Here is a 23,484-nt window from a genome sequence, read left to right on the forward strand (position 1 = left end):
GATCCCATTAGCTTTGCTACGGTTACACAATGTATGGTTGTTGCCCATCAGCCTAGGGTTCTTGGCTTGTTTCTGATGGAAATCATGACTGAGCAGAGAATATCTCTGCTGGCAGTCCCGAAGTCAGCAAATGACACTAGATAATGGTGGATGCCAACAGCTGACATGTCCAGCTGTTGGTCACTCACTGCTGCTGGCTTGTTTTCCAGTGCTAGCTTGTGCTGGACAGCAGACTACCAGGTGCCTGTCCTCATTGCTTGCTGGTCTCTGGAGCTCTTCAGTGCTAATAGCTCTTAGTGTTTCTTTTTTTTTTGGTTCCTGGGATCAAACTTGGGACCTTGCTCTTGCAAGGCAGGCGGTGGAAGCACTGAGCAAATCCCCAGCCCTTTAAAATAATTTTTTTTTTTGTACCAGGGATCCAACTCAGGTCCTTCCACTTGCGAGGCAGATGGCGGAACCACTGAGCTAAATTCCTGGCCCTACTGCTTTTTTTAAAAAAAAAAAACTGCTCTGTCCACACTACCCAGTATAGGAATCCTGAGTAGATTTACAGGATTTTGGGACCCCACAAGACCCAAGAAATCAATCAAGAGCAGGGTTTCAGGTTCACAAAAATGATTATTTTTATAGCCCTCCTAGACTAATCCCCAGAAAAGACTGGCAAGTGCTGCTAATATAGCAGCTGCTGGCCTGTGTCAGTGAGGGGCGGGAGACTGAGAAGGAGACTCAGACTCTCTTCTGGAAGGCTTGCTGTGAGGGTTGGTATGTAAATAAGGGGCCCAGATCCCTCCCTTCTGATCTCAGCCACCAGGGTCCCCTCCTTCTTCAAAAAGGCAACAGGAGCATCCGATTGGGAAGAGTGGGGAGGGCACTGCATGGTAGCCAGGGAGGACACTGAAGCCAGTTGTCCCTGCCCACTGGGGTAAGAGGAAAGCAAAGGGAGGCCAGGGGGTGGGCATAACACCTGCAGGCCAAGCCACACCCGCTGCAACCAGCACAGGAGAAATGAGTCACTGTTTCTCATCTTGAAAGGGAATTTCCAGACAGGTAGGTATTTTTAACAACAACAAAAAATAACTAAATTGGACAGCTATGAGTTAACTGTCTTATTAAGCAACTATGGGTTAACTAGTAGCTGTGCAGCTATGACAGCTTCTGTAATCTGTCACCAAAGGAGCGTAAGGGACTCAGAAAGTCCTGCCAGAACTCTGTGCTCTGCCTGTCTTCAATGCTCTGCTTTGTGTAAACTCTGCTTGCTCTACTCCCAGGGAAACTCCAGTGGAATTAAGCCTCATAGATGTAAAAAAAAAAAAAAAAAGAAAGAAAAATAACTAACCAACCAAAGGCTGCCAAATACTCTGCTTCTGCACCTCCTGTTTACAACCCTATAAAACTGCTGGCCCTCTGATATTCTGGGCCTGACCTCTTTGGGGAAATATCCCGGTCAGGTCCACCAGTGGAAATAAAGCTATTTATTGCCTCCAAACCTCTGGGTGCTGTGTTTTTCCCGGTTCTGGTATTCTGCAACAGTCTGTCTCCTGGACACTATGATAGTTGTTCAAGTTGTTTTTTATAGGAACTTGGAGGCCTTTTTTTCTATCTCAAACTTGTTGAAGCCACAGAGCCATCACTTGGGTCTGCACAAGTGTTTGATGTGCAGCCTTTCAGTATCAGAAGGTGGAAAACAATACCATTTTCTGAACATGATGAGACAAAGAGCCATGAAGTCGGACTAGGCATGTGTAGACCGCTGATGATGTCAATTCCTACATTTTTGTTCTTTTTCTTTGGGTTCAGAGTGCCTATTTTTTTTAGGAATCCTGTTCTCTAGGGGATGGATTTGAATCTAGAGCCTTCTCCTCATGTTTGGCCCCCTTATAAATGAAACTTTTTGCAAAACTCTTCTTCAGGGATTGGCACAGCGGGTGGCAGGCATGTACACGTCATCAGTTTGGTAGCAGAATTTATAATGCAAGTGCTTTTGAAGAGGGGATGTCTCTACATTCTCACACATTTCCTCTGAGAACTAACTAAAAGAAAATGGGCTTAATTTGCAGCATGATGATTTTAAGTAGAGCTTCCACCAGGAAGGCTGGTTAAACACCACAGTTTGGGTGACTTCTCATCTCTGAAATTATTGAAACAAAGAAGCATGTGGGGCCAGGGATTTAGCTCAGTGGTTTTGATGCCTGCTACGCAAGTGCAAGGACCCGAGTTTGATCCCCGGTACAAAAAAAAAAAAAAAAAAAATTACATTAAGTAACAAATAAATATAGTAAACAAATTTAAAAAACAAAAGAAAGAACATCTGGAGGTTAAAGTTACGTATGTTTCTCAGTGTTGTGGGTTTTTTTTGCTTTCGGCTGTCGGTGCTGGGGATTGAACCCAGGGCCTTCTTCCAGTACTAAACCCAGTACTGTGTTTTAAGCATCCACTGGGTGGTGGCTCTTGGATCTATTCTTGGATCTATGGTGCTCTGTGATCCTCTGGGACGGCCCCTGATCCATGTTGGTGCTATGAGCCTGCTCAGTCAATCCAAGCTGAGCCAGTAACTTGTCCGGTTCTTCAGCCACAGATGAGTGGTCTGCGGACAGCGGGAAAGGGAGGCCTCTGCCCAGTTTAGCCAACCACTAGATTATTTTGAACAAAATCAAAGGGGAAAGAAGCAATGAGGTCAGCAGCTTCAGTTATCCTTCCTCCTGACAAGAGATAGAAGCTAAAATGCACAGAGGCAGAGAGAAAAAAGAGTGTTCCTGACCCTGGTTCCAATTGCCCCAATGTCCGGCGGCATCTTCATATTTTGTAAGATGTCCTACCGTTCCCTCCCATAATGCCTATTTTTTTTCCAAGGTAGTTGGAGGCTTGTTTCTATTCCTGGTAAATAATAGCATGCATAACACACTCTGGAGTCAGCCCTCATAATTATTAAGCTGTGTGACTTTGAGTCACTTGAACTTTTTTTATTGTGGTTATATAAAAAAATTTAACATTTTAAGCACTTTAGTGCCATTCAACACAGCTAAATATGTTCCAATTGTCCAGCCATCATACTAAACCTTTCTAGAACTTTGTCATCATCCCAACAGAAACTCTATATCCACTGCATAATGATTTCTGATTCCATCCTCCCCTCAGCCCCAGGGAACCCTAATTCTTCTGTCTCTATACATTTGTTTAGTCTGTAATATTCTGAAATGGATGTCTGGTTACCTGCTAGAAAGGAATAGTTGTAGGGAAGATGAATTCTGTACACAGGACATGTCAGACATGGGAGGTGGTTCCTGGCATATAACTCCTAAAATTGTTGGAATCTCTGAAATAAATGTCTTTGTATGCAAATGAACTGACAGGTGGCTGGAAGCCCCTGGATCACGTCAGGATTGGAACTGGTCACCAGAAGGACCAAGGTAGGATTAGAGGGTGGGGACATTCACCTCCAGCCCCAGCCTCTAGAGAGGAGAGAGGAAGTGGAGGTTGAGCTGATCACCAATCAGTTAACCCACAAAACCCCACAAAGCACAGAGAGCTTGCAGACAGCGGAACATGAGGAGGGCTCGCCAAGCAAGGGCTTGGATGCTTCGACCCCCTCCATTATACCTTGGCCTATGCTTCTCTTATCCCTGTCCTTTGCAATGTCTTTCATAGTAAACTGCTAAATGTGTTTCCCGGAGTTGTGTGAGCTGATTAAGCAAATTAACTAAACCTGAGGAGGGGCTGTGGGACCCCTGACTTACAGCCAGTGGGTCAGAAGCAAGACTAACAGCAGGACCTTGCGGCTGGCTCCGAGGGGACAGGAGAGGCTGTGCTGGGCACTACCCGGGTGGTGCGGGGCGAATGCTGACTGTTACCATGGGTGGCACTAAGAACCCAGGCCTGCCTGCCACCACTTGCTATTGTTTGTTTCCATCACGTTTTTGTCGCAGGCAGAGCCTCTCTCTCCTTCCTCATCTCCTCTGACGTGTTCTGTGTACAGAATTCATCTTCCCTACAACTACTCCTTTCTAGCAGAAAACACCCTTTGTTCTTAAACCACTAGTTTAAAACCTGTCCTTAGGAACTAACTGTAACTCACCAAGGATATCTAATTTTCCAAGTTCTACCAGCCAGAGGAAAGCATTTTACCTGAGCCTTAAACTTATATTTTATTTATTTAGGTACCGGGGATCGAACTCGGGTCTTTGCAATTGTGAGGTTTATTTTATTTATTATAGGATTATATTATAGGCCTAATCATTCCATAGTTTCTGATTTGATTCAAATCACATCCACATAATTTTATTTTTTATTTTTATTTTGCAGTGCTGAGGATTGAAGCCGGGGCCTTGCACATATTAAGAACTCAGTTGCACCTCCACCTTATTTATTTAGAGACAGAGTCTCACTGTGTAGGTCAGGCTGGCCTTGAACTCTTGATGATCCTCCTGCCTCAGCCTCCCAAGTGCTAGGATTACAGGTGTGTGCCACCACACAGAACCCTTACATATTTATTGAAATCTAATCAGCAGGATTGATTTTTCCCCAGAGATGTTCATATTGCCTCTTACAATGATTCCATATATCCCACTTGAACCCAAAACTACATTCTTTTGATTTCTCTTTCCTAAAAAAAATTTACTTTTTAAATTGATACATAGAATTGCAAACTTTGTACATATTAGCGAGGTACCATGTGATGCTTTGATATATGCATACATCAGGTAACCAGGTAAACATACCTATTACCTCAAACAATGATCACTTCTTTATCCAGCTTTTTGAGATACACAGTGTAACATCTCTAGCTATAGTCCCCCTGGCATGTCTTCCAATTCCTGAAATGTCACTGTTAAGGAATGCTTGTTGTGTGCACTTCAGAGCAGCGGTGAAGGCACGCATGCCGCAGCGGGCTGATTGTTATCAGTGAAAGCTCTAAAAGGTTCGCCATCATGCATTAGAGGGACAGCAGAAATGGCAAAGTTCGCAACGTTCAGTTGGTACACACGCCCGTCCCTAGTTTATGAGATGAGCACGAGGGTCCTGCAGAGCTGCATGCCCTGTGCCACGTGTGGTGTAGACAAGATTCACCAGGCCACCAGGGGAGGCAAGAGGCAGAAGTTACAGCAGCACAGAGCAGGGTGCCCGAGCGTGGGGAGGAGGGGTGGACAGGGAATACCAGGCAGAGAGCTTGTGGGTGTGTCTTGTCCTCTGGGGCACCTCCGAGCTGGACGATCCAGGGGTGAACCGGTAGGTCACTTCTCTCCAGCTCTGTTTGTTAATCAACAAACCCAGATCCTGATTATCAGTCTTTCAAGACTTTGGTGCCTTTAAATGGAAGACACAGTTCAATGCCCTTTGGCCTTTATCCACCTACTCCATTCCCTCTCCCTTGAACCTTATCCACCAGAGAAGCTAGGCTCTGTTTTGGGTTAGAGTTCCTGCTTGGCAGTGAAGCTTTTTCTATTCATCCCTCAATCATCAGTTTCAGTGTCTTCATTTTACTCTTTACCAATGTGCAGATAAAACTGAGCCATAAAACGGCATCTTCTCTGTTCCTAAAACCTGTTTGATCTTTTTCAGGATGCAGGTACAGAGCTCTAGGATCTGACCTAAAATGACAACTTAAAGAAAGAAGAGTTTATTCTGGCTCGCAGTTTCAGTGGGTTGAGTCCATGGTTGACAAGTTCCAACTCAGAAGCCACAGTGTGGAAGGGTCTAGAAAAGAAAAGCTGCTCACAGCACAGTGGCCAGGAAGCATAGAGAGAAGGTAGGAGGCAAGAACAAGAATAGACCCTTCCAGGTCTCAGGGACCCAGCCAGGGCCCACCTCCTAAAGGCACTCAGCTATGAACTCATCCATGGATGAGCCCATGGGCAAGGATAGCATTCCCATGTTCCAATCACCCTCCAAACACACAAGACTTCTGGGGGACATTGTAGATCAAAAACCCTAACAGGAATGGAACCTGAGGAAAAGCACAGGGCCTCATGGATCTAAATTAGAACCAAATGGTGCCATCAGCCTTTGCAGGATGGACCAGGATTACCCCCAAGTTCCACCCAGACCAGCGTAGCTGCGTGGACTATTCCACCAGTCAACTCCCAATTTTCCCTTACCCTGGGCCACTTATATTCCTTACCTGTCGGCTCATGGGGAAACACGTCTGAGTGTGCCTCCTGCCTCCGAGTTGGTGGGTCTTCAATAAAGCTGCTTCTTTTTGCAAAAATGTGATGTGGTATTGGCCTCTATGTGCACGGGGCAGCAGGCTCTTGCTTGGTATCACAAGGAGCAAAGAGCATTGTAGTTAGAAAGAACAGCTGAGCAAAGATGTATGCATGTGAAGGAAAAACTACCAGTCCAGTGAGTGTAGGGGAATGGTGTGATGGGATTGGTTTGCAGTGGCCAGATTGTGAAAGAGTTTAGATTTCCTGGTTATAATCAAATTTTATAAAATTTGCAGTTTGAGAAATAAAATTTAAACTTTTCTGGAGGTAAAGGACTTGATGGAAAAAGAATTCTTTGGGTGATTGTGGGACACAGAAAATCAATTGAATGCCTGTTTCCTCCACTCTTCCACACACAGCCATAGAAACATTCCAAATGCAAAGGAATCCACTGCACACAACGGGTGCTTGGGCAGCGGGGCTTAACTCTCTCTCTTAAGAGCCTGTGGACGGGGCAGCTGGCTGAGGAGCCACTCCTTTGCTGAAGACATAGCTTCCTACTGAATGGGGTGGATTTCATAAGTGCAAATACACAGCAAGTTTATCTCTCTGCTGACTTTCAAACAGCTGCATGGAATCCCAGGTGAGCCCCAATAATATATCCAGTCAATTCTGGGTTTCTAACTGTCTTCTGAGCATGGTTTGAATATCTAATATTGGATTTTTTTAAAGCATTTATTTTATTTTAGCTTTATCATGTTGTGCAAGGGGATCCTATCAGAACATACTCATTTTCCTGGAAAGTAACAATGCGTGTAACGTCATCAGGATTAGTGCTTTCTTCAAGCCAGCATCCCTGGGCGGGCAAAGCTTGTTTCTTCTTCTTCCCCTTTTTTTTTTTTTTTTTTTTTTGGCTTGATTCTTCTTATTCTTTCCCTTCTGGTCTTTTCTAAAAGGTCTGGAAGAGTAGGCTGCTCGGATATGAAGAGATTTGAGCAGCAGCAGATCAGGTGATGTGGGATAATGGCTCTGCTTGGCAGAGCTCTGCTTTTCCTTTCAGGACTTGGCAGCAGGGACAGGACTTAGAAAGCAGCCCTCAGGTGCACCGGTGGCCTCTGAGGTGCCAGGAAGCTCTAGGAGAAGATTCTGCCGCGGGCTGTCCCTGGAGTCCCTAACGAGAATTCCTTCCCTAGTGACAAAGCCTGGGAACTGGCTCCTTTCGTTTATTCCACGGGTTTGTGAAGATAAAATGGTTTTGTTTAAAGGATTCACCTCAGCTTTAAGTGCTATTTCCTAGAAAGTCTCTTAAAACCCTCTATATTTCTTCTACTCTCTTTTTAAAAACATGAAATTCTAAAGACATTCATATGCTGACGTTATGCATCTGTCACTGAACCACAAAGCCTGAGGCCCAAAAGTGACCCAGGAGCTCTTCGAGTCACAGGTCACCTGGCGCTCGGACCTGGATGCTGCCTCCGGCCCTGAGTGGGTTTCTCAATCTTGGACAAATAATCCTGCCTCAGGGGCTGCTCTGGGCAGGTAGGATAGTTCACAGCCTCCCTACCTCCTCTACCTATTAGTTCCCAAGAGCACCTCCCTCCCGAGCCTGCTCTTGCAGTCCCCACAACCACAAGTAATTCCAGGAACTGCCAAAAGTCAGGGCAGGGTGCAAAATTACTGCTAGTTCCGAACCACTGGCCCAGCAATATCCTCAGGCCCTGGCCAAAGCACAGGTCTGGTTTGATAACAACTGCTGTGTGATCAGCGCACTTTACTTAATTTACTCCTCCCGAAGGGCTGCTCATCCAGCACCATCTTATCAAACTGCTCCTGGGAGAGGTCAGCCCCGGGCGTGGTCAATGGCCCTGGCAATCACAAACAAGCTCAGGGGACTGGGACGCTATCGGCTAAACAAGTCCGAAGAAAGGCCTGGCTTTCTTCCCACAGTGCTGGAGATAGGACCCAGGCCTCAGGGATGCCAGGCAACCATCCTGTCACTGAGCTGCACCCAGCCCAAGACTGAGGCTTGTCTGCCATATTTAAGTGAGAATGGAACTGAGAAAACTTGGGAGTAAAAAACCAATGCAGTGAAACCGGAAATGTTTCTGAGACTTCCAAACGCAGTTACCAAACCAACTGCCATTTGGAGGGGACCCTGTCACTTAGTTTTATTGGGTGTTTTATTGGTCAGAAGGTTCTTCTTGTGTGTGTGTGGAAAGAAAGAAAAAACTCTGGGCCTGGGGATTTAGCTCGGTGGTTTCGCTGCCTGCTGTGCAGGTGCAAGGTCTCGAGTTCAATCCCTGGTACCAAAAAAACAAAACAAAACAAATCAAAACAAAACCCCAACTCTGCTGTGGGAAATGATCGGCAAAATGAAAGCGATTCCATTCATTCATTCATTCATTCATTTGTTCATTCATTTATTTATTCATTCATCTTGTATTTCATTCGGTAAGTACATAGGAAGAATATATCAAAAATGGTGCTATGCGGGTCACCCCAACTCTCCCTTTTCATCCCTGTGAGGTAGGTGATGCTGTTATCTTCATTTTGCGGTCGAGGAAGGCAAAGCCCAGAAAATCACTGAAGCTTGCCCAATTTAAGGCCAGCCTGAGCAGGGGACTGGGGCTAGAACACAGAAGTTTCTTCCGGTTCTCAACTCACACCTGCAGGGGATCCTCGCCTCTGCTGGCCATCTCACTCGTCCCTAACCTCTGACTTGCGAAGGCCAGTGGCTCCCAGGGTAGCCATGTGCAGGGTGGAGTTTGGGGTGTGATGGTGTCCGAAGGGCCCTGGCCTCCTCAGCAGATTGAACAGGAGGCTGCAGGCGGGCTGGAGAAGTGCCACTAGGGGCGTGCCCAGGAAGGGGTATCTTGTCCCCTGGCCCTCTCTTCTGGCTTCCTGGCTCCAGCGGATGGGCGGCCTCCTCAGTGCCTGGCCCCATGCTGGTCCACCTCACCACACGCCAAGGACCGGAACCTCTCAGACAGGAGCCCACAGAAATCTCCTTGGAGTTGTTGGCCTCAGACATTTTGTCACAGCGAAGGACAGCTGACAAACCGTCTGAATGAGCTGGCAGAGCAGTGGTTATTTTCCCCAACCAGACAATTTTTTTTTCTAGGTAGGATTGCAACACCTAAAATTTGCCTTTCAAAGGCCGTGGGCCCTGACAGCCACAGGCACGGGGAGCCTTTGGCTTTGCTTCCAGCCATGTCCCTGTCCCAATTAGCTGTTCCAGGCAAGGCTGCCTAGAGCCTCACTTTCCTGACAAGAATAACGGTAACTTTCATCCTCATCCTAGGGCTGAGGTGAAAATTAGCGAGACCACACGAGGAATGTGCCCTGGGCCTCACCAGACAGCCTGTCCTCACTCTAAATTGGATTTATTAAAAATGTACCCAAAATAGGTGGAGTTAACAGGCTGTTAACTGACCGGCAACAAATCATTCTGTTTGTTTAGCGAGGTCACTGAGCCAAGGTCACCATGTTATCTTTAACTCGTGGAGGCAAAGTCAATCCATTTTATTCACTACAGGTATTGAAGAGAAAATGAAAGTATCTGTCACCCCCTCACCCGTTTGTTTAAGTAAAACCCCAGAGTAGTTTAGGAATTCGAAGCGGTTTAGGAGAGAATTCAGGGCCAATGTGCTTGCCTGGTTGACCAGGCATCCCCCACCCCACTTAGCCTGCTGGAAGGCTGAGGCAGGAGGATCACAAGTTTTAGCTTGGCCTGGGCAATTTAAGGAGACTGTGTCTCAAAGTAAAATGGCCCTGGGTGCAAAACAAATACCCCAAAGCATATATAATCATGGCTATATTATACACACGTGCATATAACTACTGTATACATTTATAAAACTTAAATCACACTAGAAAAATTGGTCAAAAAATGCTACTCCAAATAAGCAAGTGAAATTCAGTTAAAATTCATTTACCCAGCTAAACCATATTAAGTAGGACCAATTATACAATTTTCCTTGAAGAATCTGAATCCAGCCTCTCATCTCCGAGATACAGTAACAAGTGCCGGATCATTAACGAGCTCGTCGTCAGCCAGTGAGAGATTCCACTCACAAACCCGCCTGAAATACTGGCCCCCACTGCGTCATGAACTCAACCTCTCTGCTCCTCAGTACACATCGGTTTCTTAGAGAGCAAAGATGCCTCCGCTGCTACAGATGCACATCAAGTGCAAAACTTTTAAGGAACCTGGCATATGTGCTAGAGAACAGTCGGGAAAATCAACACCGTGAGACTGTATTTTAAAGAGCTTTTAACGATGCACTTAAACTAACCGCTGTATGTCATTACACATTCTGTTTTACGAAACACTGTATCCGTCACCCTATTCAACTGGTTTTGTGAAGAAGAAAAAAATAATGCTGAGTTATTTGAAAGACTCAATTAATCATGATTATCCAATATACATATTATTAGTATTTCTCTGGGCTCCCTGCCTGCCCTTTGTTACTGTACAGTTATATACATTTTCTCCTAGTTTCAAAAAAAATGTTCTTGGGTCGGGGATTTAGCTCAGTGGTTCCACCACCTGCCTTGCAAGAGCAAGGTTCCGAGTTCGATCCCTGCTACCAAAAAAAAATGTTCTTTAGGAGTATTCTATTATCACCTATCATGCTACCCCACAGAAATGATCACTTAACAAGCTAGCATCACACCAGTTTTCTAGACGAAAACAGTCCCTGTTAAAACAAAAGGACACATGTAATTTATCATTCCATTTCCCTTGTGAATAACATGCCATGGACACATTTTCTTACAGAAATACTTAGTTCTGTAATCCCATTTTGCATGTATGTGTGGGTACACAGAATACTATTTTACAGTTGTACCACAATTTATGTTCCCCTGCATGCTCCCAGAATGGTGGGAATCAATTTTACCTACCCGAAGCAGATGGATTCCTAGAAGGATTTTATTTTTATCTATCTATCTATCTATCTATCTATCTGTGGTACTTGGGATCAAACCCAGGGCCTCATGCATTCTAAGCAAGCACTCTACCACTGAGCTACATCACCAGGATTAGAAGGCTTATTAACTAAGAAGAAACTAAATGGCCCCATTAAAGAGAAATCCTTTCAGTATTGCCTTCTGGGGCAATTCAAAGAAAACTTGGTTGACTGCCATCACCCTATAAAGTCTATCAGCTGCCAGCCCCCCAAATCAAAGATCCCAATAAAATACTATAGAACCGCACCCTTGAATGTGAGTGGACAGTCAAGTCCTCTAGACAGTTGAGGAAAGAAAAAATATGAAACAACAAATAAAACAAACAAATAGAAGGGAACCCAGAAAGATAAAAGGAAGTCTTTACCTAGCTATATTATGAAATGTGAGAATACAGAATTGAAAAATTACCTTCCATTTCCCCTTTTTCTTAAAAAGCTATTAGGGGCTGTATTTCAGAAACACTGAATGAAACCAAGAGAATAAACGATGGTGCAGACACTGAAGAAAAGACAATTCCACACAGGAGAGTAATAAAAACAGGTCCGCCCCAAGAGCATCACAGGGCTGGAGAAAAAACAGTCCAGATTGAAGTGGGAGAGACACCTAAGAGGAAAATCTCAAGGGAGTATGGGGAAAGGGACCAGTAAAGTGTTTGAGACTTCTTGAATGGAAAAAAAGGATTATCAATCATATGACATATCTGGTGGAGCATTTGATAAAAACATTTACAATAAGCCTATAGAAAAATCAAGTGAGAAAATAATTATTAACTCTGGGCAAACAAAATTCAGTCTATAAAAGGACACATAATTACAGTTGTGAAGGTTAAGCTTGACTGTGTCAACCTGATTGGCTTGTGTGCTGCCAGGGCACTGGTGGAGGACACTTCAGGGTGTGTCTGGGTGGGTCATGGAGGTATGACCTTGGGGTCTGTACCTGGCTCATTGTCCTTTCCTCTCTGGCACTGTTCCCCTGACTGCTCTGCTTCCAGGCCACCATGAACTGAGCAGCTTTGCTCTGCTGCACTCTCTGCCATGATGCTCCTGCCTTGGAGCCAGGTGACCATGGACTGAATCCTCCAAAACCATGAGCCAAATTAAACCTCTCCTCCTTTAAGTGCCTCAGTGATGAGAAAGCTCACTAATACAACAGTAAACTATTTGACTAAGCACTGACAATATTTACAGAGCCCTACAAATATAGCAATGTAATCAAGACTTATACTATTACTCAGTTGTAGAGACAGAAAAGAGAAAATAGAGTATATGAAAGAAAAATAAGTTGACATCTAGTATAACTGAGAGTCAATAGATAATACCTACAATTAGCTAACCATCAGCAGTCTATGCATGTAAAGGACATTTCAGGGAGCACATGTGAGCTGGTAACACTGGTTACATTGGAAAGAACCTGGGGACTAGGGCAGGAGGTAAGGCTTTTGATTATTTTTATCTTAAAAAAAAAATCTTGAACTGTGTAAATATAGTACCTATTTAAATAAATAAAGAAAAAACTAGTAGAAAGAGGATAATTTTTAGAATCATGGAAGCAATTAGCAGAATGGCTAAGAATGTTAAAAGGAATCGTCTTTAGAGAGGAAGACTAGAGGATGGGAGTACCAGAAAGGTATGAGATATGAGCTTTAAAATACTAAGTGCATGTGCTTATTGTATAAATTAAAAGTCATTATAATGTTACAATATGAGAATGACTTCTGAGGGCAATCTTGCTTAACAGTATAGGTTAGTGGTGGTGCACTTAAGGCACACGTTATTTGTTTTTCTTTTAAGACAGAAGATGTTAACATATGAGTTTTTTTCTAAACTAAAACCTCAGTATTGGGGTTTAATTGCGGTGTTGGCACTTTATGATAAATAGGTGGGTTTGGGGTTAAATTTGGGCACTCAGCTCTAAAAGGCTTGCCATCACTGGTATAGGTAATCAAGGTTAGGAACAACTTGCTACAATAAAGAATTTATGGAACTCTGGGCCGGGATTTAGCTCAGTGGTTCTGCTGCCTGCCTCACAAGCGCGAGGATCTGAGTTTGATCCCTGGTACCAAAAAAAAAAAAAAAAAAAAATTTATGGAACCCTGAGTGAGAAAAAATACTAACATCCTTAATAACAGTTGATCTTTCTCAAATAACATTGTCTATGTCTAAAAAGGTAGAGTCTAAAGTGCATTTGTGGCCTGGGTATATCTCAGAGACAGGATGCTTGCCTAGCATGCATGTGGTCCCTGGTTCCATCCCCAGTACCCAAAACAAAACAACATAAGAAACCCCCAAACAAACAAACCCTAAAGCGGATTTGTGTGTGAATAACAAACTAAATACAAATTAAACCAGACAGCAGAAACATATTTCCTTGGCTACTTTAGTTCACTGCATGCATTCTAAGATATAAATTTAGGACATGGATCCCAGGGTATGCAACATGAGTTATGATTTTAGAGAATAAATATCTACAAGTTTCCACATTTATAGTAACTGTTTCATTGCATTAAACCAACTCAACAAAGTAGTTTTAAACATGGCTACAAATACTCCGTAGCATAGTGGTAATTTTTTCTATAAGTTCTTAGAAAAACCAGGTCCTTGGGTGTTTCTTAAGGCTCTACCTCCAAAATATCTTACTACCGAGAAGAACACTCTCTTCTTCTTTCAGTTTTGGGAAGCATGGCCCATGTTCCAACCTGCTTGTTAAATTGCTTTGACGCAGCCGTGCCTGATCACCTCGGCACAAGTGGCCAGGGAAAGATTCACCAAAGGTGGGATCAAGGCTTCACGCTGTGCCGTCTGTGGGAGCTGCTCACTGGGAAGAAGAGCCCTCCTTACTAGTGGAGTGTTGTTTTAACACCTCAACAGCTGGGCCAGTGCCTGCCATCTTGCTTACTTTTCCACAGTTCAGAAGCAGTTGTTTCTCACAGTCATTCACTAATCAGGATGGTTAATTTTATGTGTCAACTTGACCAGGCCATGGGAAGTCCTCTGATATTCGGTTAAATATTATTCTGGATGTTTCTGCAAGGGTATTTTTAGGTGAGATTAGCATTTTAATCAGTAGAATAAAGCAGATTGCCCCCATAATGAGAGTGGTCCTTATCTAACCAGCTGAAGGATTGACTAGAACAAAAGACTGACCTGTCCCTGCATGAGAGGGAACTCTTGGCAGACTGCCTTTGAACATTATCTGCACTGTCTTTTCTTTCTAACTCAAGTCCTTAAAATCAGAACACTGGCTCCAAGTCTCTAGCCTGCTAGCTCATCCTATAGTTGGACTTACCTGTCTTCATAATCATGTGAGCCAGTTTCTATAATAAACTTATTTACGTATTGTTAGTCAGCTTTGTGCCCTTGTGAAAAAATAGCTGAGATAATCAGCTTATAAGCAGGAAAGATTTATTTGGGCTCCTAGTTTTGGAGATTTCATTCCATAGGTGGTTGGTCCCACTGCTTTTGGGCTAGTGGGGAGGAAGATCATCATGGTGGGAGAGTGAGGAAGTCTGTTTGCCTCATGTTGGCCAGGAAGAAAAAGAGAAAGAGGAAGGAGTCTGGGTCGCAACAGCCCCCTCAAGGCCATGCCTCCAATGACCTAACTTTCTCCCTCCAGGTCCCACCTCCTAAAGGTTCTACCACCTCCCAGTGGTGCCACAGGCTGGGGACTGAGCCTTTAATATTTGGGCCTATGGAGGATGCTTCAGATCCAAACTATAGCATCTATCTATCATCTATATCTGTAGATCTCCTATTGACTGATTCTCTGGAAACCCTGATGCACTCATTCAAACAAATGATTATTGGCACACACTGTATGCCACGCACTAAGCTAAGTGACTAAGTACCAGAATAGAGTTAACACTAAGTCTTTACCCTTAGAGGCTCAAGAATTTGGCAATAACGTGGCAACAAATACTTTCTCTGGACAGTAAGTTATCAACTGGGTCCTACACAGAGAATGTGCACATGGATTTCATTGAAGAATCTTGGCTTCATCGGACTTCTTCAAAACCACACTCTGACCAACCTTGCTTGAGCAGTTGGGTTTTTCCAGTCTTGCCTTATCTGTTTGTTTTTTTTCCCCAACAGATGGAAAGTCCCAGTAAACACAACCCCAATCATGTCAGCTGTGGAGAACAGGAGTGCATTTCTTCACTGGTGGTCTGTGGAGCAACCCTTACTTAATGATTTTGTGTGGGTGTTTGACATAGTTTCCTACTTTGCAACACTGCCAATATTCAGTTGTTAAGAAATGTGTTGGACCTGTCTTGTGACTGGCTTGAGAGAACACCACATAACATAACATGACGTAACATAACATGACACACATCATGACTTAACACAAAAGTAGTTAAATGTTGTGGCTTTGTCAGTGAGAGTTCTCTGAGCTTCAGTCACCTCCTAAGCAGGTTACTCTAAGACCTAAGCCGGGGAATAGAATATTCCAACTGATTCTGCTGTATGTGATGTCATATATAGAAAGAAAATGGCTTTAAGTCAGACAGTGAGTCAAACGCCTGCATTTGCTTCTTATTAGCTGAGGCCTCTGGAGAATTTATCAAGCTCTCCGGGCACAGTCTCCACCTCTAGAATGAGGACCAACTTGCCAAGGTGGACCCCTTGCCTTGGGATTCCTGTTAGAACTGAATGGATCACGTGTGCACAGTGACAAGGATGGCGCCTGCCAACAAGCTCACAGTCTCCATCAACAAAGGTTTCTTTTTGGCATGAAATGTTCCTCTATCTTCGGTCCATCTCTGTGCTTGTAAAAGCAAGTTGAGGTTGGTTCTAAACATTTGCTTGCACTGTTTCTGTATACAAGAAGGAATACAGTCCCTATTCAAAGTTTTGTATTGCATTTTTAGAACAAAGCAGCTATGTTAGTTCAAAAGACAACCAAATGTTTGCTATTCAGCACTCTGGAGAGTGGGCAGGAAGCCGGTGTCCAAAGACTCTAGCCAAGGAAGAGTTAATTCCCACTGGCAAGATGGTCTGGCTGGGCTCTTCTCCCTCCTAGGGAAGCAGAAACAAAGGGAATGAAAAAAACCAGAAAGTGATGTACTCACTGTTGGGGAGCAGAGAGCTAGACCCCAGCACATCCCTTTTCTCTCTGAAAGTGAAGCCTGGGAAACAATCATCTTAAAGTCTGAATAGGAACTCACAGGACAGACTGGTTTTCCTTGGGGGAAGCTAACGGGATTGGCCAGTTCTGCTGTACTATCTCGGAAATGCTATTCTTAGAACCTTGTCCAGGGAGGAATGTCAGATACTGCAACTTACTTCTCTTAGTGATGCTGAATTGAGAGCAACTCAAAAGAACCAAGGGAGGGGGAGGGAAAGAGAAGGGAGAAAAACTTCAGGGAATATTTCACTCAGAAAGGTCACAAAGAGACGTTTCAAAACCACATTGTAAAGACTGTAACTGACTCATTTTCTAAAAATGGCACTAAGCAGGTCTAGAAAGTTGTAGACTAGAGATATAACAATGGAAACATTACTCATCTCCAAACTAAAAACTATGATGAAGTTGTAACTTTTACTGAAAAGAGCTAAAACAATGGCTTGTGAGAAAATGTCCAAAAAGAGTAACATACTCATGTAGATAACTGATCCTATGGGTTGAAATCCTGAATTTTCACCAAGTTCATCTCTCATAGCAGAAACTGGTAGGAATAACTGTTTTTTTGGATAACTAACTATATTATCTTCACAGCTACTGGATTTCTCCCAGAAGTATGGCACCTAACTGCTATTAAAGGTGTCTTGACAAACCATGGCAGGAGAGAGTCTTTTCACCAAATTACAGAGGTGTTTTCAGATTCTCTTGTTTTTCCCCTTCTGATGGACTTTTATTTCTTATTAGAGGTGGAAAAACACTTCCATCAATATTTGTCACATTTTTAAGAAGCAGGGCTGGAACGTAGCTCAGTGGTAGAGCACTTATAGCATAGACAGGGCCCTGGATTCCATTATCAGCACTGCCAACTCCCCCTAGTAATAATTAATAATAAATAAAATAGCCAATAGAATTGATGGTTGTTTTTGTGGTGCTGGGGATTGGACCTTGAGCCTTGCTACACTAGGCAAGCACTCTACCACTGAACTACACCTCCAGGCCTGGAATTATGGCTGTTAAAGAACCAATTATAGGGCTGGGGATTTAGCTCAGTGGTTCTGCCGCCTGCCTTGCAAGCGGAAGGACCTGAGTTCGATCCACGGTACCAAAAAAAAAAAAAAAAAGAACCAATTATAGTTCAGAATAATACACAACATACTAGTATCCTCACTTATTTAATATAGAGACAGTCTTTGATCATTCCGGATAGAGAAGAATTGATTAGTGGTGAATATACAGTTATATTTTAGGTGGCAGCTTCAAATTTCCCCTTAAATTATATCTCTACCACCACTCTTTAAAAAGTTCAAAAAAAGACTGGAGTTTTGTTTTCTCTCTATCCCTTATTACACTTGAGTAGATCTTTTGCCTAAAAGGAAGGGCCAACAGGAAGGTTCTAGAATAGAGAGGCACCCAGATAAACCACCTCAAGAAAAAAATACAAGCCCCTCAGCCAGGATTCTCCTAGGAAGCGTGTCATTATCAAGCCAGAAAAGAAAGAGCTTGAGCCATTTCTAGATGAATGGAAGCGCCTTAAGGGAAATCAGACACACATGTTTAAATTCCACATTGTTTCTCTGGTGGGAGAAGCTGAAAGTGGAAAGGAGGACCAAAATGTGTAACAGAGACTGGGAAATGGGAAGAAAATGTTCAAACAGGAACGGGAATGGGCGGGGAGGGGCAGAGAAAAAAGAATAGAAGGAAAAAATGGAAACCAAGCTTTTGTAAATAAGGAGAGGGAGAGAGGTGGAAGGGAGGCGAGGGGAATGGGAAAAAAGCAGCAGCAAGACATATCATGTACAGGTGCAGATTCCCTACGATGAATGGTACAATTATGTCTACGTAAAATGTACCAATAGGGCCGGGGATTTAGCTCAGTGGTTTCGGCCACCTGCTGCGCAAGCGCGAGGACCTGAGTTCAATCCCTGGTACCAAAAAAAAAAGTACCAATAAATGTTTTGCTTCAAACACACACAGACACACAGTCACACACACTCACACACTCAAAGAGCAGAGTGAGGTCCTCCCAGCAACAGGGCAGCTGATGGGGCCTAACAAGAGCCGGGCTGGGGCTGGTCCCAGGCGCACATCGCAGGCTGGGCCGTGGCTGAAAGGAGGACTTGGGTGGGGAGCAGTCACCCAGACAGGCGTTGAGGCCTGGGTCAGCAGCCTGGCCCCCGCCGGGCCGTGACAGGAAGGCTGACGAGGCTTCTGTCCCTTCAAACCGGGATTTCTGTTCTCGGGTGCACAGACTCCAACCAGACACCTGGATCTCACTTCTTCCTTTCCTTTGGGTCATTCACACAGTGTAGCCTGGGTGTAGTGAGACGCTGAGAACTCTGTTTTCTAGACTTTGCAGAGCTGAGGAGCTGGCAGGAGCCCTGAGGCCACAGGGCCACAACCTGGGGAGGTTTTCCTGGCCCTAAGTGGGAGAAGTGGCCCCTGCTCGCCACACTAGTGTTGCCTGTTTCCTCGGAGCCCAGGGAAAGTGACGCTGAAGCTGCTAATGAGGGTCGACTTGTGTATGTGTTTATGCTCTGTGCACCTTTGCTTAGCACAGGGGCTGCTGGTGGGAATCAGTGTTGGGGCAGGTGCCTGATCCACTGCCCGTCTCCACCACTGTGCCACACCGGGCTCGGTGTCCTCCTAGCTCTTAGTTCATCATCACCGGGGAACAAGGACACACTGCCCTGTCCTTAGAGCCACAGTGAGGGCGACAGCCAGACAGAAGCAAGTGTTCTGCCTTCCAATGCCCAAACTGTCCCCTACACTTGTTCTCCACATTCACCCAAAGAGCTAAACATAAGACCGCAGTCCTTTCTGACAAAGGCGCCAACCAGACACGTCGGGAAAAGACAGCCTCTTCCATAAATGGCGCCAGACAGCTGTGTATTCACATGCAGAAGATGCAGCCCTTAGAGTGCTAGGCCTTGGCAGTCAGAAAAATTAATTACACGTGAAAGAAAGGGCAAGACCAGCATTCGTGAGGCCTTGGGTTCCATCCCTAACACGGGGAAAAAGGACGGACTTCTACGCTGGTGGTGGAAATGTGAATCAGTACAGGCACTGGGGAAAACAGCATGAAGGTTCCTCAGAAAATTAAAAGAGAACTACCATAGGACCACCCAACCCCACTGCTGGGTATACTGCATATCCCAAAGAAACGAGATCAGTAGGCCCAAGACACATCTGCACACCTGCAGTAGCCAAGATACAGGATAAACGAGGGAGTACTATTCCACCAGAAAGAGGATAAAATCCTGTCATTTGTGACAACGTGGTGGGCATAAAGGACATTATTTGTAGGGAATAAGTCAGGTACAGAAAGGCAAGTACTGTGTGATCTCACTCGTATGTGGAATCTAAAAGGGTTGACATCATAAAAGTAGCAGCCTATATGTTCATCAACAGATGAGTGGATAAAGAAAATGAGGTATTTACATATAGTGGAGTACTACTCTGGCATAAAGAATGATGAACTTGAGTCATTTGTAGGAAAATGATGCTCCTTGAGACCATAATGTTAAGTGAAATAAATCAGACAGACCCAAAATATAAATAAAGAGCAAAATAAAAGATAGATAATAGGAAACAGGGAGCTAGATCTTTCTCAAATGGGAAGGGATCAAGAGATGGAGGAGGAGGAGGGAGGGGATGAAAAAGGAATGAAGACGTGCTGTGTACACGAACCAGCTTCATGTGAGGAATGCAAATATTAGGTACTGCAAACATGAACTAATACAAGGGGAAAAAAAGCAGAGGAGAATAGTGGTTCCGGGGCGCGGAGTCGGGCCAGAGGCTGAGCAATGTGTGCATCGCAGTTAGGTGGGAGAAGCAAGTCCCTGGGTTCTGTTGCAAGGAAGGGTGACTGTTGTTAAACAAAAATGTACTGAGTACCTCAGAACTAGAAGAAATGATTCTGAATGTTCTTACCACAAAGAAATGATAAATGTCTGAGGTGATGGATATGCTAATCACCCCGATTTGATCATTGTGTGATGTAAACATGCATCCAAGCTGCGAATACACCCCATAATATGTGCAACTATAACGTGTCAAAATAAACCACACCAGAACACAAAGCCCTAACCCACAGGTGGGAGGCAGGGAGAATCCAGCCACGTCACAGTGCTAGATCTGAATTGTTTCTGCTTTTATCAAAGATGTTCTTGTGTCCACAGAGCTGTACTGAATGCTTCCTGCTTGCTCACGGAGACATGCAATTTTCTGTTGCTTTTGTGGGAAGTTTAAGAGGGAAATTCAAGGACCCCATGAACGGGGATTTCTGGGATCTCAGCTCTAAGGATTACCCATCGATGTCAGTGCTGTTTATGGGCAAGGACAACTGTGTTTCTGTCTCCCCAGGTCTCTGGGAACAGGCAGCAGGAGGCAGCTCCAGGACAGTCCCCAGGCCTTCAGTCAGAGGCAGGAAGGGAAGAGACAGGTGTGATCAATCTGCAGGCACCAGCCAGGGAAGTGGGAACTAGAGAGTTCTTCACTCTGCTGACATTCAGGCCATGAAGACATGGGCCTTCAGAAAGAATAAGACCATGACATGCTTTTTCATGTTAAAAAGAATCTGTAAACCCAGCTACTCTGGAGGCTGAGGCAGGAGGATTCCAAGTTCAAAATCAACCTGGCCAATTTAGTATGACCCTGTTTTGAAATAAAACATAAGAAGGGATAGAGGTGTAGCTCAGTGGTACAGCACTTGCCTAGTATGTGTGAGGCCCTGAGTTTAATCCCTAGCAAAAAGAAAGAAAGAAAGAAAGAAAGAAAGAAAGAAAAAGAAAGAGAGAGAGAGAGAAAGGAAGGAAGGTTGGGTGTTTTGTGGGGCAAGCAAAACACACTTTCCAAAATTTTACTGTGAATTCATTGCAAACCTTCATGGAGTTATTACTCATATTAATAAATGAAAGCTAGAGTCCCAGTGCCACCAAATCCGAAGACTGGCAAGTCCGCTGACATGTGTCTGCCCTGCCAACCCCCACTCCCTCGCTGGGCCAGGGGTGGATGCTCCCTGCCCAGCCCTGCAGCCACAAACCAGCCTCGGAGCTTGGACCAAGTTATCCGCCTGACTTCCGCCCAGGGAGCTCGGCAAAAATACCTATCCCTGGGCTCAGGCCAGTGAATCACATAACATTCTTTCCACAACACTCTTACTTAATCATAATCTGGTTTTTATTAAAAAGAGACTTGCTTGCAAAAATCTGAAAACCACACTCTAGGATGGATAATCCAGATTTGAGGCAAATTCAAATATCAAGCTTTGTTTTGGGGTCAGGGCCATAATTTGATGTGTAAAATTAAAGTGTCTGCCCACAGAGTTTCAGTTTTTAATCCATAAATCAAGTAATGCCCAATCAATTGAGCAGTCTGTTTTTAGCCAATTTCTAATCTACATTTGATTACTGCTTCTTTGAGTCTTTATTTTCCATTTATTTGTGATAGGATCTCGCTATGCAGTTCAAGCTGGCCTCATACCTGTGCCAATCCTCCTGCCTCAGCTTCCTAAGTGCTGGGATTACAGCTGCGTGCCACCATGCTCGGCTGCTTCTGTGAGTTTTTAAAAAATGTTTTCACTTTGTATGCTTTTCCTTTCGTTCCTCTGTACTTTCATTAAGTCAAGCACACATCTCAGCCTCTTCAGCTGAGCGTTAGACAGGACTTTGCTGAGTGGACAGAACCCACTTTGTGGGTGAGCAGACTGAGGTGTGGGAGCCGGAAGTCGGTCCGCAGTTCTTCGCTGGCGTTCCCCACAGACCTTCCAGGGAAGGCGAGGTCTTTGGCGGCCAGCAGCCCGGACACTGGGACCAGACAGAAGAAACCAACACCAAGAAGCCAAGCCGCGGAGACCGCAGACCGCAGACCCCAGCAGCCGGGCTCTGGGTCAGACAAGGGCAGAGCCTGCGTCTCCGTGGAACACTCGGGCCTGAACCAGACACTCGCGAAACCGAAGTCAACCACGGTTTCCGTTCTCTTCTGTTCTGTTTTCCTCTCGAGACTGGACACCCAAGTCCTCGCACCGACTTGGGTACCGAGCCCTTCCTACCTTTTGTTTGGGCCACCGTCTCACTGAGCCGCTAAGCCGACCGGGCTGGGCTCAGAGCGGGGGCCTGGTGTGCACCACTCGGCCCAGTCCCAGCCCAAGGTTGGGAAGGACGGAAGCCACGGAGAGCTCGCACACGCCAGCTCCGCGGGGCTGCAAGTCTCGTCCAGCCGAGTCGAACTTCAAGATTCCCTCGAGGTCAAGAGCGAGAACCAGCCACACCCCTTCCCATCACACTCCGGGCCAAAGCAGGGAATTATGATCTTTTCCTCTTTCTGTCGCTCTCCAGAAAACGCTCCATGAGGACGAGCGAGCGCCGCGGGCCGGGGTGGGAAGGAAGGCAGGGAAGGATCTGGGCCAGGGCGACAGCGCGAAGGCAGCCTAAAGGCCGCGGGCGCCGAGGTCCCCAGGCTGGGACACAGCGGCGCTGCCCACACACCTGGTCCCCGCAGGGCGGTGGCTGCGGTCGCGTGCGCTGGGGGGGAGGGGGCGCGGGCGGGGAAAGCACTGCTCACCTCCCTGTTCCGAGCCTAAAACACGGCCTCGCCCCTTTCTCGACAAAGAATGAACAGGCGAGCGGCGGGGCTGGGCCGAGCTGCTGCATCGGTGCCAGGCCCTGGCCCTCTGTGCACCCGTCCCCAACACGGGCCGCCCCGGGCCGTGACTAACACCCCGCAGCCCGCCCGCTGGCCCCAGCGCCGGGGTGGGGGAGAGCGCGGCCGCCCGCGCGTACTCACGCTTGCAGCGGTCCCCACGCACGCCTCCGCACAGCAGCGGGGTGCAGTCAGCGCCCGGCAGCCTGCGCACGGCCGCCTGCGAACCCCCTGCTCCCGACGCGCTCCCGCCAGCGCTGCTCCGCGCCCGGCTTAACCCCCGCGGCGGACGGCGCGCCCCTCCCCCGCATGCACGCCCGGGAGCGACCCTGGGGCCCGCGACCCCGTCCCCGGAGCCCGCATCCGCCCGCGTCCCGCCGTGGGCCCCGCGCCGCGGTCGCGCCTGGGCCCGGACTCGGGCCAGCAGAGCCTTACGGCTTCGGGGGGCTCCGCGGCGGCTCCTCGTGGACCTGGAACATTTCCAACGCACAGGCTGCTGCGTCCAGAGCCCCGGGTCTCAAGCCGGAAGCGGGTAGGGTGCTGCTCCGCAAGCCGGATGCCCGAGCCAAGACACCACCGAAAGCTGTTTTCTGAGAATTGCGGGTTTCACTGAGCG

General features: G+C 46.0%; 1 protein-coding gene across 2 annotated transcripts in view; it reads right to left on the bottom strand.

Annotated features, from left to right (window-relative positions):
- Positions 1 to 23,482, bottom strand: part of Trim2 (tripartite motif containing 2) — a 169,707-nt gene extending 146,225 nt beyond the window's left edge. The window contains exon 1 of one of the 2 annotated variants that reach the window (XM_087205760.1): positions 23,304 to 23,482. The gene's annotated coding sequence lies outside the window, so the exon portion shown is untranslated. The remainder of the gene's footprint in view (positions 1 to 23,303) is intronic. The other variant, XM_087205759.1, reaches the window with a different exon arrangement.
- Between the last annotated feature and the right edge of the window lie 2 nt (positions 23,483 to 23,484).

The sequence above is a fragment of the Heterocephalus glaber genome, unplaced genomic scaffold (genome assembly GCF_053883595.1).
Source record: "Heterocephalus glaber isolate CG9 unplaced genomic scaffold, H.glaber_assembly_v1.0 deba00000613, whole genome shotgun sequence".
Classification (NCBI taxonomy): Eukaryota; Metazoa; Chordata; class Mammalia; order Rodentia; family Bathyergidae; genus Heterocephalus; species Heterocephalus glaber.